At 44.7% G+C, this 16,172-nt stretch overlaps 1 long non-coding RNA gene across 1 annotated transcript; it reads right to left on the bottom strand.

Moving 5' to 3' along the window:
• Positions 1 to 2,007: 2,007 nt before the first annotated feature.
• Positions 2,008 to 12,606, bottom strand: LOC116491180. The gene is made up of 3 exons (XR_004253470.1): positions 12,578 to 12,606; positions 12,351 to 12,487; positions 2,008 to 2,033 (listed from the first exon to the last, which is right to left on the bottom strand). It is a non-coding gene; the product is annotated as an uncharacterized LOC116491180 (long non-coding RNA).
• Positions 12,607 to 16,172: the final 3,566 nt, after the last annotated feature.

Below are 16,172 nucleotides of genomic sequence, written 5' to 3'. Positions count from 1 at the left end.
CTAAACATAAACCCTGAAACCCCTTACCCTGAAACCCAACCCTAGTGCCCAATCCCTGAAACCTTAAAACCCTGAATCAATCTGTAGCAAATAGCATAGGCTGAGTCGAGGATCTCAGTACAGTAGCATTATTATTCGAGATTACAGTGGCGGGTGTCCCACAAGCAGGAGGGTGCCTACTAATTCCATACACAGTTTATACACTTTTTTTTTCTGCCGAGGACCGGGACCCTCCCCTGTTTCCCCATTAACTGTGCTATTCAAGGTTCGTAATCTAGCTGGTGCTTCACAGAAAATACACAGCTGCTGGCCTGTTACAAGTCACATTTCTTTTGAGGTTTTTTACTCTTTGAGGTGGTAATGTTTCTTACGCCGTGATTTCCACCTAATTGCTGTAAGGATTCTGGTTGTCTGCGTTTTACAAGGTTGTCTGTTATAATAAATAAAAGTCCCAAATAGGATTACAATCAAAGTTTACAATTCACTGAATGAATAGAGGTAAGCAAACAGTGCTGGGTACGCTGGGAGTCTCTGCTCCACCAAGACGCGCACCAGTTATACACCAGTTACCTCCCTTAAGGGATATACAGAAGCTCTCTCAGATACGGCAGTCCTACTTCTCGTGCATGCAGCCGGAAGGTCAGGTCTAATTCTGGTGCTGTTGGTGGTGGAAGCTGGGGCAACGGTGGTACTGGTGGAGATACCACAGCCACCGGAGGGGGAGCCGCCGGGGGTGGATTGTTAGGATATGGAGGTGGTAGCTTATCCAACGGCTCACGTTTATCTTCTTTTTCTTTTTCATGTTCTTCTTGTTCTTCAAATTTCTTACCTGCTTTTAGTGTAAATATTGAGGCTGGAAAAGGACGTGAAGTCCTCCTGATCCATAATCCTGCATAATCACTTTCTTCCTGGCTAAAAGGTTCCTTTGAATTAACATGGATATTTAAGGCCTGGCAAATCCAGTCTTTGAAGGATCCAAAAACAGGCTAAAAGACATGTAGTCTTAAAGCCTCCTTTGGCCATTCTGTCACACAATACTGGACCATTTTTAATTTACTTTTTCCTTTTCTGGGGTCCCTATCATTCCAATTTCTAATCGTTATTCCTAATGGACTTTCGGGTGGTATGTCTGGTAATTTGCTCCCTTTCTTCTGGTCGCTGGTCTTCGATTTTGTCTGACCCACTAGGAATTTTACTATGGCAATTCCCACAGCCCTTGGTTACCTTAGTAAGAGTGTCTTGCAGGGGGTCGAGGACCTATCACACACCCACAAATCCTATAGGAATCGCTTCGGTCCTTCACCGGCCAAGTCCCTCGCGGGAGATTGGAACTGCGGTTAGAAGACCTCCACAATCGCTTCGGAACTAAGTTCCATCTCAGTCACACTCTTACACACACAGGCAACCGAACCCCACCCAACCGAACGATATACGCTTTAAATGCTTACGACTCCATCATCTTCGTTCGGATCTTCACACACAGAATTATGGGCAAAATATAGTTCTGCGGCTGGTAAGGGAGCTGAAAAAAATAATCAGAAACTTTGCTTACCTTTATTCAGGTTCAAGATGCCATTAGTTCCGACCTGACTCAAACAGCAGCCACCAAATGGTGGGGGTGCCTCTCCGCGATCAAACCAGAAATCAGGAACCAAAGCCCTCCCGGACGAGCCCCCAGTTGTAATAAATGACTGGGTCCCAAATCGGATTGCAATTGAAATTTACAATTTATTAAATGAATAGAGGTAAGCAAGCAGCGCTGGGTGCACCAGGAGTCTCTGCTCCACCAAGACGCACACAAGTTACATCGGCGGCTGGTTTTTATGCTGCTAGGCTAATACATATTCATTACTACTTCTACAAAAGGCAGGGTTATTCTAATTAGTTCCCAGAATCCGAACCCTCCCACTGGTGCATGCGTTATCAGTCTCCGGTGGTCCCTCTGGGGGCCGCTCGTACTGAAGGCTCGTAGTCTTCCTCCCAGGCTTTTCTCTTGTCCTTCTCCTTTGTCCATCTTGGCTGGATGGCAGACACTTGCATAGTGTCCCATGCAACAGTTGTAATAGTTAGCAGTTATTCTGAAACCCCTTTGTTCTCTTATCCCCTATTGACCCGAATTGCTGGACCATTCCTTTGCAAGATACAAGAACTATATATATTAACCACTGTGGTTTTCTCAGACGTGTGGTTATACAAGGGTACGTAAGACAGAAGGTCACATTTCATCATATCATGCGGCCCTAGCATTGTTCCATATTGACACGAATCAGATGAACTCATTTCACACTGTTAAGCTGTCTTATCGCTGCAAGCGTATCGCAATACCACCTTCCTTCCCTCTACAGGATGTAACTGCGCAAAAACAACATTTTTATTCCCACAACCTTGATCCCCTTACCCTGAAAGCCTTATTCCCCTTAAACCTAACAACTCTAACCACAACCCTAACCCTTATTATCAACCCCCTAACGCTAATGACACTGACCTTAATCCAGACCCCAAACTGCCCCTAACCCCAGACAACCAACAACGAAACACACACACACAAAGATGGAAACTACAAAAAAGGCAAAACCCTGGATACAGGCCCCAAATCACAAATACGCAACCAAAACGCTACAGAAAAGCCCCAGATGCAGGCCCCAAATGCTACAGCTAGGCCTCAAAAGCTCAAGATGCATCCCAAAGCAAAAATGCAGACCCCAAACGTTACAGAAAAGCCTCCAAACCCAGGCTGCAGAAGTCTACAAGCAGGCCCCAAACTGCCAACAGAAGCAGGCACCAACCACACCCAGATGCAGACCCCAACTGCCCACAAGCAGCTCCTACCCCACCACCCCCTCCCAAGAACTGGACTCCACACAGACACTGGCCCAAGACCCGGGCCCGCCCCCCCGCCCCCCCTCGCCCCCCCACCCTCCCCCCCGACACAGGTGTACAAGCAGCTCACAACGCGCCTCTTCAGAGAACGGTCCCAGCCCCCCCCACCCCCCCCAAGACATGGGATGCAGAGGTGTACAACCAACTCCCAACTCCCTCCCCCTCAAAGTGATTAAGGAGGTATTGGGGAGGCATTGGGGAGGCAAGGACAATCCCCAGACATGGACTGTATATCTCGAAACAAGACACTGGAACTCATGATAAGGAAGCGGCAGACGGACAGAGAAACAAACGTAAGGACTATAAATCTCAAAACTGGACATTGGAATTCATTATAAAGATACAACAAACGGAAGAATTGGCAACAACCAGCTCTCGCAATTAAGAAACATGCCAATTCAGCAGATTCCTGACCAAAGGTGAAAAGTACACTGTGAGGAAGACTCGGGGTCTTCCTCCCAAAGACCCCTGCCCACGTCCCAAAGACCCCTGCCCACAATTCTTGGAAGGCTCTACGCAGGCGCAAGGTGCCAAAAGGCTAATTAGCATGAGAAGCGAGGGAAGGCGGGGATAGGTAATGCATATGTATAGGTGCTTGTAGAATATTGATAGATTGATTGTATAAATTCAAGACTGCTTTCTGCTTTGAGTATGCACGATAGGTGGAGAGATCCCCTGTGCATCCAGCGCTGCAATAAAGAATATACCACTTAAAGGAATTTCGGCTTCGATCTTTGAATCAATCTGGCACCCCAGATGGGACGACCTCTCTGCCGGACCGCAGGACCCGCTGGGGACAGGACTCCCTAGGGTACCCCCGGGATTTCCCGGAGGGACTCCTCGACTCACCGGATCACTGCGGAGGCAGACAAGGACCCCATCATTGTAAGTGAGTATATTCTTTATTCTGGTTTGGTTTTCTGGTAGACCGGTCATCTGGGACTGTCCAGTAAGTCGGAAGGTGACTTCTGCAGGACAGTATTTGGTATATACTTTGTGGTTAGTGCCACAAGTATATCTGGGGACCTTGGGGTCCATCTGTATCTGGAACTGTCTGTAAGTCAGAAGGTGATCTTCTGCGAGGCAGTGTTTGGTATATACTTTGTGGTAAGCACCATAAGTATATTTGGGGACCTTAAGGAAAGAGCTCGCTTTAAGGTCCATCTGGAATTGTGTTGTCTATTTCAGTTTTCTGACTCATGGAGTATGGTATTTAACTTTGGTTATTGTTACTGTGATTTTGGCTATTTTTCTGGTGGTAATAGTAGGTTCGTGGCATTGTTATAAGAGAGATATCGTTACGGTGTTACACAGTTCGGTTTTCTGACTTATCGCATGTGGAATTTGACTCTGACTATTGTTATTGTGATTTTGGCAATATTGCTGGTAATAGTAGCTTTGTGACATCGCTACTGAAAGATATTGCGTGCCCGTATTTTTGTGAGTGATACGTTTTGTGATACGCTTTTGTAAGTAACATGTGTATTCTGAAAGTGTAAACTGGAAAATGGGGGGGGCAAACAAGCAGTGAAATTTTAAAGAAAAGTGTGTTAGGATGTGTTTTAAGTCACTGGAAGGATATTGGAGGATCTGCCGGTGGAAGTGTGAACAGGAAAACATTGATAAAATATCGTAATCAGTGGTGGCTGCTTTATAAGCTGGAATGTGGAGAAAAGTGGCCCCTAAATGGAACTTTAAACTATAATATTTTGCTACAGTTAATGTTGTTTTTTGAGAAGCAGAACAGGATGAAATGTTGTGTACTGATGTTTCAGCATCTTGGTGGGAAAAGGTACGGAATTAAGTTGGCCCCTGACTGAACCTTTGAGGATGGCATTAGAGAAGTACAGGCTGGAGAAAGATAAAGGAAGTGTTAAAAGGGTTGTTGAAAGTGTTAAAGGTGTTTGAAGTTGAATGAGCAGGGAAAGAGGATGTAGGAATGTTAATAGTTCTGCCTCTGCCCGAGGCAGAACTATTTTTAAGAGGCAGAGATCTTAAAATCACGGGTGTTAGCCCTTTAGGGCAAAGGGACCACGATGGGTCCGAGAGAGTTGTCACAGAAACAGAAAAGCAGTTAACTCTTAAAACAACCTGAGTTCATGTGCAAGCTCAGATTGCCGATGGGACCGCTCAGGGAACTGTGGACAATTGCATTCCCCTGACCGACCCCCACTAAGACCCGAATCATCCTGAAAATTATGAACGGTTAAGTAAATACTAAAACCTGGATGAATTGGGAATTGAGAATATGCTTCCAACAAGGTCTAAAAGAAACCCCTATGGAATTTTTGGACCAACTCTGAAATGTAATGAAAATAAATAAATAAATAAATAAAACAAAACGGTTTGGACCTGGCTTCGGAGGACAAATTGACTAGCCTTTTCCTAGGGTAATCGACCCCTGATTTCAACAGGAATAATGGGGACTTGGGGAATCTACCCTAGCGGATCCTCCACTGGTTATAATGAAGCTAGGGGAGGAATGGAAGTGAAATTTCTTATTGATATGGGGCAACATATTCAGTTCTAAATCAAGCATTAATGCCTTCACAGAATTATTATGTTAGGGTAAAAGATGTGTCGTGGTTTAACCCGGCTGGCAGCTAAACACCACGCAGCTGTTCGCTCACCCTCCCCCTCCCTCTCTGGGACGGGGGAGAGAAACGGAAAGTGAAGCCCATGTGTTGAGATAAAGACAGTTTAATAAGACAAAATAATAATAATAATAATAATAATATAAAATGATGATAATAGTACTACTACTAATAATATGTACAAACAAGTGATGCACAATGCAATTGCTCACCACCCGCTGACCGATGCCCAGCCTAACCCCGAGCAGTCCGGCCCCCTCCCCCCGGCTAGCCACCCCTATATATTGTTTAGCATGATGTCAGATGGTATGGAATACCCCTTTGGCTAGTTTGGGTCACCTGTCCTGGGTCTGTCCCCTCCCAGCTCTTACTGCACCCCCAGCCTGCCTGTTGGCAGGACAGGGCAAAAGGCTGAGATGTCCTTGGCTTGGTATAAGCACTGCTCTGCAACAATTAAAACATCGGGGTGTTATCAGCACTCTTCTCATCCTAAGCCAAAACACAGCATTCTACCAGCTACTAGGAAGAAAATTAACTCTGTTCTAACTGAAACCAGGACAAGGTGTAACCGAAAAGGCTTATTTTTGTGAACCTTTGAAGTACAAGTTACGGAAAAAATGGGGCATACACCGATTTTTATATATGCCTAGCTCCTCATGGGCACTCTTAGGTAGAGATTTATTAGAGCAAGTAGGAGCAGAAATTGTCTTTGAAAAAGGGAAAATGGAATTAAGAATAGGAGAAAAACAACTAATAAATGTGTTAAGCTTGGCACTAATACAAACTGACCCTAAAAGTGAAATACCTTTAGAGATCACAGATCAAGTATGTCCAGGAGTTTGGGCTACCGAAGTCCCTGGAAGAGCTAAAAATGTGACCTTAATAATTATTAAATTAAAGCCAGGACAGAAACCCGTTAAGGTTAAGTAATATCCTTTGAGGATAGAAGATAGGAAAGGAATTAAAGAGATAATTAATAAATTTTTACAGTATGGATTATTGATTGAATGCGAATCAGAATACAATACACCCATATTGCCAATTAAAAAGGCAGATGAAAAAGCTATAGGCTAGTTCAGGATTTGAGAGCCATAAATAAAATCACTGAGGATATACATCCAGTAGTGGCAAACCCTTATACTTTGCTGACTAAATTAAAGAATAGTCAAGTCTGGTTTACCATACTGGATTTAAAAGACGCCTTCTTCTGCCTAGGCTTAGCCACAGAAAGCCAAAACCTATTCGCCTTTGAATGGGAAAATCCCGATTCAGGCAGAAAGACGCAGCTTACGTGGACATTACTACCTCAAGGATTCAAGAATAGCCCCACTATTTTTGGAAACCAATTAGCAAGGGAACTCGAAACATGGATGCCTCCGGACACTGAAGGTGCTTTGTTACAATATGTACATGATCTCTTAATAGCTACCGAGACTAAAGGGAGTTGTATTCAATGGACTATAAGTCGTCTTAATTTTCTGGGTTTAAATGGATATCAAGTCTCTTGACAGAAAGTCCAGCTGGCTCAACAAAGTGTGACCTATCTGGGATTTGAAATTTCGGAAGGACAACGAGAACTAGGAACTGAACATAAGGAAGTCATTTGCCAGACTCCAGAACCTCAAATGGTAAAGGAGCTACAAACCTTTTTAGGAATGACAGGTTGGTGTCGCCTTTGGATTTATAATTATGGACTATTGGTAAAGCCTCTATGTGAATTGATAAAGATTAACCAGTCAAAGTTAGTCTGGACTGGAGAAGCACAAAAAGTCTTTAAACAACTTAAACAAGAATTGATGATTTTGAAATATCAAGCAATATTGGTAGAACAGGACAACGTGGAAATTGTGATATTGTGAATCTAGCCTCTTTTCTTAGTGATGCTCCGGCACAACCTGTGATTCACGATTGTTTAGAAATTATAGAGACTGTGTATTCCAGCCGACCAGACCTTAAGGAGGAGCCCATGGAAGATGCGGAAGAAACTTGGTTCACGGATGGGAGCAGTTTTGTTATGCAAAGACAACGTAAAGCTGGATATGCTATAACAGCTACTCAGCAGGTAATCGAGTCTAAGCCTTTACCCCCTGGAACATCAGCTCAAAAGGCGGAGATAGTTGCTCTCACGAGAGCATTGGAACTGGCAGCGGGAAAAAGGGTAAATATTTGGACAGATTCTAAATATGCATTCGGCGTGGTACATGCTCATGGAGCAATTTGGAAAGAACATGGATTGCTGACCGCTCAGTGAAAACACAAAGTATGCTGAAGAAATTTTAAAATTGTTAGAGGCTGTAAAACAACCAGAAAAGGTAGCTATCATGCATTGTCAGGGACACCAAAAGGGGAACACCGATTTTGAAATTGGAAATCGATTGGCAGAGGCTAAGCAGGCAGCTGAAATAACTGAGGTGAAGGCATTGTCTTTGATACCAGACGGTAAAATCCAAACTATATCCAAATTATACAAAAGAAGACTTAAAATTAATTGAAGATTTGAAAGGTAAAATGAAACCAGATGGATGAGTATATCTAAAAGATAACCACATAGTAATACCCTCTAGTTTGACATGGCCCATAGTTCTTACAGAACACAATAAAACGCATTGGGGAGCTGGCACACTGCATAAGAGCCTGAGTCAGACATTAGTGGGACGATATGATAAAACAAGTAACTCAACAATGTAGCATTTGCTTACACAATAACCCCAATACCAAGAATAGAATAAAATTTGGAATAATCGGTAAAGGAAATTATTCGGGGCAACAGTGGCAAATTGATTTTTCAGAACTCCCTAGAAAAGGGGGGTATCATTATTACTGGTTCTGACTGACACGTTTTCAGGAAGGCCTGAAGCCTTTCCCTGTCGAACAAACAAAGCAAGAGAAGTGGTTAAAGTCTTGTTAAATGAAATAATACCATGCTTTGGGATTCTAGTAGCAATGTCTTCTGATAGAGGTTCACATTTTTGTGCACAAGTGGTACAACAGATAAGTAAGATTCTAAAGATAGATTGGCAACTGCATACCCCTTATAGACCACAGGCAAGTGGACAGGTAGAAAAAATGAACCATTTAATTAAACAATAAATAGCTAAAATTGGATAAGAAGCTAATTTGTCATGGCCTCAATCCCTCCCTTTAGCATTACTTGGAATTAGAGTTAAACCTAGAATAAAAGGGAATTTGAGTCCCTTCAAAATCTTATATGGAAGGCCATAGCAATTTCTATTTAGTGGAGAGGACCTAACGCAGTTAGGATCAGAATATTTATATGCTTATATAACTGAACTTCAGAAACAATTAAATAAAGTACATAAATTTGTTTTAGGGACCAGGGCTAGAGGGTTGGATCAGCCAATCCACCCCTTTAAGCTCGGGAATTATATATATATAAAGACTTTTTCAGGACAACCCCTACAGGAAAAATGGAAGGAAAGTGGATGGGACCATACCAAGTATTACTGACAACACACACCGCCATTAAGATTAAGAAGCAAGCAGCTTGGATCCACAATTCAAGGGTGAAGAAGGTCCCGGCGAGGATATAGACCACCACTCCAATTGGACCAACAAAATTACGGTTTTCCAGATCCTAATGATTGCAGGGGTGCGGTTCTCGGATTCGGGGTGGGCAACTTGGGATGAGAACTTACACCTGACCTTAATACAAACAATTTCTCAAGTAACTAATAAGACGAACTGTTGGGTATGCACCCATCTGCCACAGCATGGGAATAAGGGTGTATCGTTAATCGGGATTCCCTTGCCTGCAAACTTATCTTGGACTAATTTGTGGGAAAACACATCTTGGGGTCGAAAATATTAAGAAGTTTTGGAACTAGAAGTGAGTAGCTTCATGCCGTTAGAATCCTATTATGTATGCGTACAAAGGTGGAACCCGCCTAAGGGTATAGGAAAACAGCATTGTATAAATACGGATACTACTTATGTGGGAAATCAGACATCTTGTAATTGAACAATTGATATTAGTACGACTAGCGGCTGGGCAAATTCAACCAGCTGGACAGTTCCAGAAGGAAAAGGGTGGTATTGGCTATGCAATGATACAGCCCGTAAGGTCTTGCCTGAGAATTGGAAGGGAACTTGCACTCTTGGAGCGGTAGTCCCCAATATGACAGTACACGATGTAGTGCCTCGAGCCTACTTGAGAAATCATATCCAGAGAATCAGACGAAAAATTAACAATCCATTGATAGAGAGACACACCGCTTTTCATAGTTTTGTTCGATGGTTTATCCCATGGTTAGGAGTGAGTGAATTGGAAAAAGCGATAGTTAATATTTCTGCAATTACAGAGAAGTTAGAAAACAAGACTCTGGATGCTGTAAAGGCTCAACAAGAAGAGATATCTAGTTTATCACAGGTAGTATTACAAAATTGGATGGCCCTAGACTTGTTACTGGCCACTCAAGGGGGAGTCTGTACAGTAATAAACACAAGTTGTTGTATGTATGTAGATCAGAGTGGAAGGATCTCTACCGACCTGGAAGAAATATGGAAGCAGACAAGGATCCTACATGAGATCAGTAAAGATGAACTTTCATGGAGTTTTAGTGAAATATGGAATAAGTTAACCTCCTGGTTGCCCAATTTCCAATGGTTGAAACAAGTGTTCATTGCTCTAATTGCATTAGTAGTATTAGGAATATTTGTGTGCATGTTGTTTAGATGCCTGCTTTGTTGTGTTACTGTAAATAATGAAAGTATCTGATGCAAAAGAATTTGCATGGGAAAAGAAAAGGGGGGATTGATTAAGGAGGTATTGGGGAGGCATTGGGGAGGCAAGGACAATCCCCAGACATGGACTGTATATCTCGAAACAAGACACTGGAACTCATGATAAGGAAGCGGCAGACGGACAGAGAAACAAACGTAAGGACTATAAATCTCAAAACTGGACATTGGAATTCATTATAAAGATACAACAAACGGAAGAATTGGCAACAACCAGCTCTCGCAATTAAGAAACATGCCAATTCAGCAGATTCCTGACCAAAGGTGAAAAGTACACTGTGAGGAAGACTCAGGGTCTTCCTCCCAAAGACCCCTGCCCACGTCCCAAAGACCCCTGCCCACAATTCTTGGAAGGCTCTACGCAGGCGCAAGGTGCCAAAAGGCTAATTAGCATGAGAAGCGAGGGAAGGCGGGGATAGGTAATGCATATGTATAGGTGCTTGTAGAATATTGATAGATTGATTGTATAAATTCAAGACTGCTTTTTGCTTTGGGTATGCACGATAGGTGGAGAGATCCCCCGTGCATCCAGCGCTGCAATAAAGAATATACCACTTAAAGGAATTTCGGCTTCGATCTTTGAATCAAAAGGGAGGCCCCAAAGACCCCCAAATGGAGCCTCCTAGAGTGAACAAGCACCTCCCAACTCCCCCAGGCACAGGCACCCCCCCCCCCAAACACAGGCCACGAAGGTGTATAAACAGCCCAGACCCCCCTTCAAGACCCAGGCCCCTATAGTGTACAAGCAGCTCCCAACCACCCACAGATGTAGGCCCCAACCCCTCTCAAAAGGGAGGCACCTAGAATGCATGAGCAGCTCCCAACCCCCCTAAACATAGGTCCAAAAGTGCACAAGCAGCTCCCAACCCCCCTCAAATACAGACTCCAAAAGTGTACAAGTAGCTCCCCCCCAGAGACAGGACCCAAAGGTGTACAACCAGTTCCCAACACCCCTGAGACACAGCCCCCAACCCCCCCCCCAGACACAGGGCCCCAAATTCTACAAGCAGCTCCCAACCCCTGCAAGGCAGGCCCCCTACCCTATACAAGCAGCTCCCAACCCTCCCCTCCCGCCCCGAGGGAGGCCCCCAAGCCCCCCCAAACACAGGCCCCTACAGTGTACAGGCAGCTCCCAGCCACCCCCAGATGCTGGCCCCAAAGTTGTACAAACAGCTCCCAGCCACCCTACAGAAACAGATTCCTACATTGTACAAGCAGTTCCCAGCCCCCTAGACACAGCCCCTGACCCCCCACAGATGCAGGCCCCAACGGTGTACAAGCAGCTCCCCCCCCCCCCCCCCCAGACGCAGGCCCCAAGCCCCGCCCCCAAACACAGGCCCCTACAACCAGCACCCAACCCCCTACCCCCGATGCCAGCCCCAAAGGTGTAGAAGCAGCTCCAAACCTCCTCCCTCAACCCAGGCTCCAACAGTGTACAAGCAGCTCCCAACCAACCCTCCCCTTCCCCCTCCCAGCCACCCCCAACCCCCCCCATCCAATCCCCCCTCCCCCCCCGACACAGGCTCCAAAGGAATACAAAGAGCTCCCACCCCTTCCCCAGATGCAGGTCTCAACCCCCCCTGCACCCAGAAGCAGGCCCCAAAGGTGTACAGTCAGCTCCCAACCCCCTCAATGCTGGCCCCAAGGGTCTACAAGCAGCTCCCCTCTTGTCCCCAGATACCGGCCCCCAGACACAGACCCCAAAAGCCTAATCACAGGCCCTGAATTCTAGAGGCAGGCTCCAAAACCCAGGACAAAGCCTCAGTGGTTCGAGACAGGGCCCAAATCCCAGACACAGGCCTCAAACGCTAAACATATGCCAAGAAAAGTATTAGTGCTGGTGCCAAATGTTACAGACAGGCCCAAAAGCCCGAGATGCTCAAGGCTGAGACGTAACTTGGCTTTCTGAATTACTGGAAAGCAGCTTTCATTCTCAGATAATTGTGTGCAGGCTAGATAGGATGGGGCTTCAGGCACCACTTCACCTGAGGAAACACACTGCCATCAGGCACCGCTGTGCCAGACAAGCTTTTTCTGCTAGAACACCCTACTCAGATGCACTGTGGCATTCAAGTGAACTGCTTTCATGCAAATATAACGACTGATGTTACAACCCACCTTGCCTGTGGCACCTGATGAACAGAAGAGTAAGCCACCGCAGCGCTTCAAAACCATCCCTGCACGTGCCGCTCCTTGTCGCTCTCTGGCCTTATCTCATATCCTTAGTCACTTCTGTGGAGAGCCTGCCACGGCACCTGCAAAGCAAGACGGACACCTTTCATAGTCACCTTGTGCTACTTGGTCGTTCTGCTCCAACCCAGCTCATGACCAGCCCCTCTTCTTACACAGCTCTTCAGAGTGCAGTTTGCTCCTTGGAGCCTGTGCGAGACACCTGTGAAAGAAAAAGAAATGCATAGGCCGATGCAGCATCCAAAGACACAGCACAAGTAGGTAAGTTACTCTCGTCTGCTCCCTTACCTCTGCCGCTTACCAGCCCCCGAGGCAGATGCTTCAATCTATCCTCTTCAAACAGCTACAACACCTCTAAAAGACAAAGAGGGGATGCTTAGAGGAACAGTGAGACCTACAACACAACAACTGCTACATCTGTTCCTCACTCACCTTGCCAGAGGCAGCTCTGCGTGTGACGTCCCAGGTTGTACACTGCGTTACCTAACCCTTACCGTAACCCTTACCCTAACCCTTCTCACCCTTACCATTACCCAAATCCTTACCTTTACTTTTTCCTTACCCTTACTCTTTCCTTTAACCTTACCCTTACCCTATACCTTACTCCAACCCTTCCCCTTACCTTCCCCTTCCCCTTACGCTTAACCTAACCCTTACCCTTACCCTTCCGCTTCCCCTAAAACATATCCTAACACTTTCCCTTACCCTTACACTTACCCTAACCCTTACTATTACCCTTACACTTAGTCTTGCCCTAATCCTTGCTTTCACCCTTACACTTATCCTAACCCTTACCCTTACCCTTACTCAAACCCTTACTCTAACCCTTACCATGACCCATACCCTTACACTTACTATTACACCTGACCCGTACCCTTAAACTTACCCTAACCCTTACCCTTACTCAAACCCTTACCCTTACCCTTATACACACCTTTACCCTTACCCTTAACCTTTCTGCTACACTTACCCTTTTCCTAAATCTAAATCTTACCCTTACCCTTACCCTCACCCTTACCATTACCCATAACCTTACCCTTACCCTAACCCTTAACCTTACACTTACCGTTACCATTAACCTTACCCTAACCCTAACACTTACCATTACCCTATCCCTTACACTTATCCTTATCCATACAACTTATCCTTAAACTAACACTTAACCTTAACCTAACCCTAACCCTAAATCTTACCCCAACCCTTACGCTGACCCTTACATTAACCCTAACCCTAACCCTTACCCTAAACCTTACACTTACTCTTAACCTTAAGCTTACCCTTAAGCTTAACCTAATACTTTCCCTTTCGTGAGTGGTAATTACCCTTACCCTCACCCTTACCATTACCCATAACCTTACCCTAACCCTAACACTTACCCTTACCCTATCCCTTACACTTATCCTTATCCATACAACTTATCCTTAAACTAACACTTAACCTTAACCTAAACCTAAATCTTACCCCAACCCTTACGCTGACCCTTACATTAACCCTAACCCTAACCCTTACCCTAACCATTACCCTTACCCTTACCTTACCCTTACCCTTACCCTTACCCTTACCCTTACCCTTACCCTTACCCTTACCCTTACCCTTACCCTTACCCTTACCCTTACCCTTACCCTTACCCTTACCCTTACCCTTACCCTAACCCTTACCCTTACCCTTTCCCTTTCCCTAAACCTTACACTTACCATATAACATACCCTAGCACATACTTGTACCCTTAACCTTACCGTTACCCTTACACTTACCCTTACTCTACCCGTTACCCTTATGCTTACCCTTAACATAAACCTTACCCTTAACCTTACCCTTACCATAAGCCATACAGCAACACTTACAAGTACACTTAAGCTTACATTTACCCTTGCAATTACCCTTACCCTTACCCTTACCCTTACCCTTACCCTTACCCTTACCCTTACCCTTACCCTTACCCTTACCCTTACCCTTACCCTTACCCTTACCCTTACCCTTGCCCTTACCCTTAGCCTTAGCCTTACCCATAACATTACGGTTACCCTTAGTCTAACCCTAAACCTTACCCTTATCCTAACCCTTACCCTTTTTGCTACACTTGCACTTAGCCTAAATCTAAACCTTACACTTACACTTACCCTTACCCTCAATCTTACCATTACCCATGCCCTTTCTCTTACCCTTATCCTAACCCTTACCCTTACACTTACTCTTACCTTTAACATTACCCTTCCCTAACACTTACCCTTACCCTATCACTTCCACTTATCCTTATCCATACCCTTACCCTTACCCTTACCCTAAACCTTACCCTTAACCTAACCCTAACCCTAAACCTTACCTGAACCCTTACCCTGACGCTTACATTAACCCAAACACTTACCCTAAAACTTAAACTTACTCCAATCGTTAACCTTACCCTTAACATAATAGTAACCCTTACGTTTCCCTCACCCTAAGCCTAAAATTAACCCTAACCATTACCCTAACAGTTACCCTAACCCTAACCCTTACTCAAACCCTTGCAACGACCCGTACCCTTACACATACCCTTACTCTTACCCTTACCCTAACCCTTAACCTTACACTTACCGTTACCATTAACCTTACCCTTACCCTAACACTTATTCTTACCCTATCCCTTACACTTATCCTTATCCATACAACTTACCCTTAAACTAACACTTAACCTTAACCTAACCATAAATCTTACCCCAGCCCTTACGCTGACCCTTACATTAACCCTAACCCTTACCCTAAACCTTACACTTACTCTTAACCTTAAGCTTACCCTTAAGCTTAACCTAATACTTTCCCTTTCGTGAATGGTAATTACCCTTACCCTCACCCTTACCATTACCCATAACCTTACCCTAACCCTAACACTTACCCTTAACCTATCCCTTACACTTATCCTTATCCATACAACTTATCCTTAAACTAACACTTAACCTTAACCTAAACCTAAATCTTACCCCAACCCTTACGCTGACCCTTAAATTAACCCTAACCCTAACCCTTACCCTAAACCTTACACTTACTCTTAACCTTAACCTTAGCTATAACCTAATACTTACCCTTACCCTTACCCTTACCCTTACCCTTACCCTTACCCTTACCCTTACCCTTACCCTTACCCTTACCCTTACCCTTACCCTAACCCTTACCCTTACCCTTACCCTAACCCTTACCCTTACCCTTACCCTTACCCTTTCCCTTTCCCTAAACCTTACACTTACCATATAACATACCCTAACACATACTTGTACCCTTAACCTTACCGTTACCCTTACACTTACCCTTACTCTATCCGTTACACTTATGCTTACCCTTAACATAAACCTTACCCTTAACCTTACCTTTACCAAAAGCCATACAACAACACTTACAAGTACACTTAAGCTTACACTTACCCTAGCAATTACTCGTACAATTACTCTTACTCTTACACTTACCCTTACCCTTACCCTTGCCCTTGCCCTTACCCATACCATTACCCTTACCCCTAACCTAACCCTAAACCATACACTTCTCCTAACACTTACCCTTACCGTAACCCTTACACTTTCTGCTACACTGACCCTTAGCCTAAATCTAAACCTTACCCTTACCCTAACCCTAACACTTACCCTTACCATTACCCGTATACTTACCCTTACCCTTACCCTTGCCCTTGCCCTTGCCCTTACCCATACCATTACCCTTACCCCTAACCTAACCCTAAACCATACACTTCTCCTAACACTTAGCCTTACCGTAACCCTTACA

The sequence above is a fragment of the Aythya fuligula genome, chromosome 7 (assembly GCF_009819795.1).
Source record: "Aythya fuligula isolate bAytFul2 chromosome 7, bAytFul2.pri, whole genome shotgun sequence".
Classification (NCBI taxonomy): Eukaryota; Metazoa; Chordata; class Aves; order Anseriformes; family Anatidae; genus Aythya; species Aythya fuligula.
This window is presented reverse-complemented; position numbering and strand designations above follow the sequence as displayed.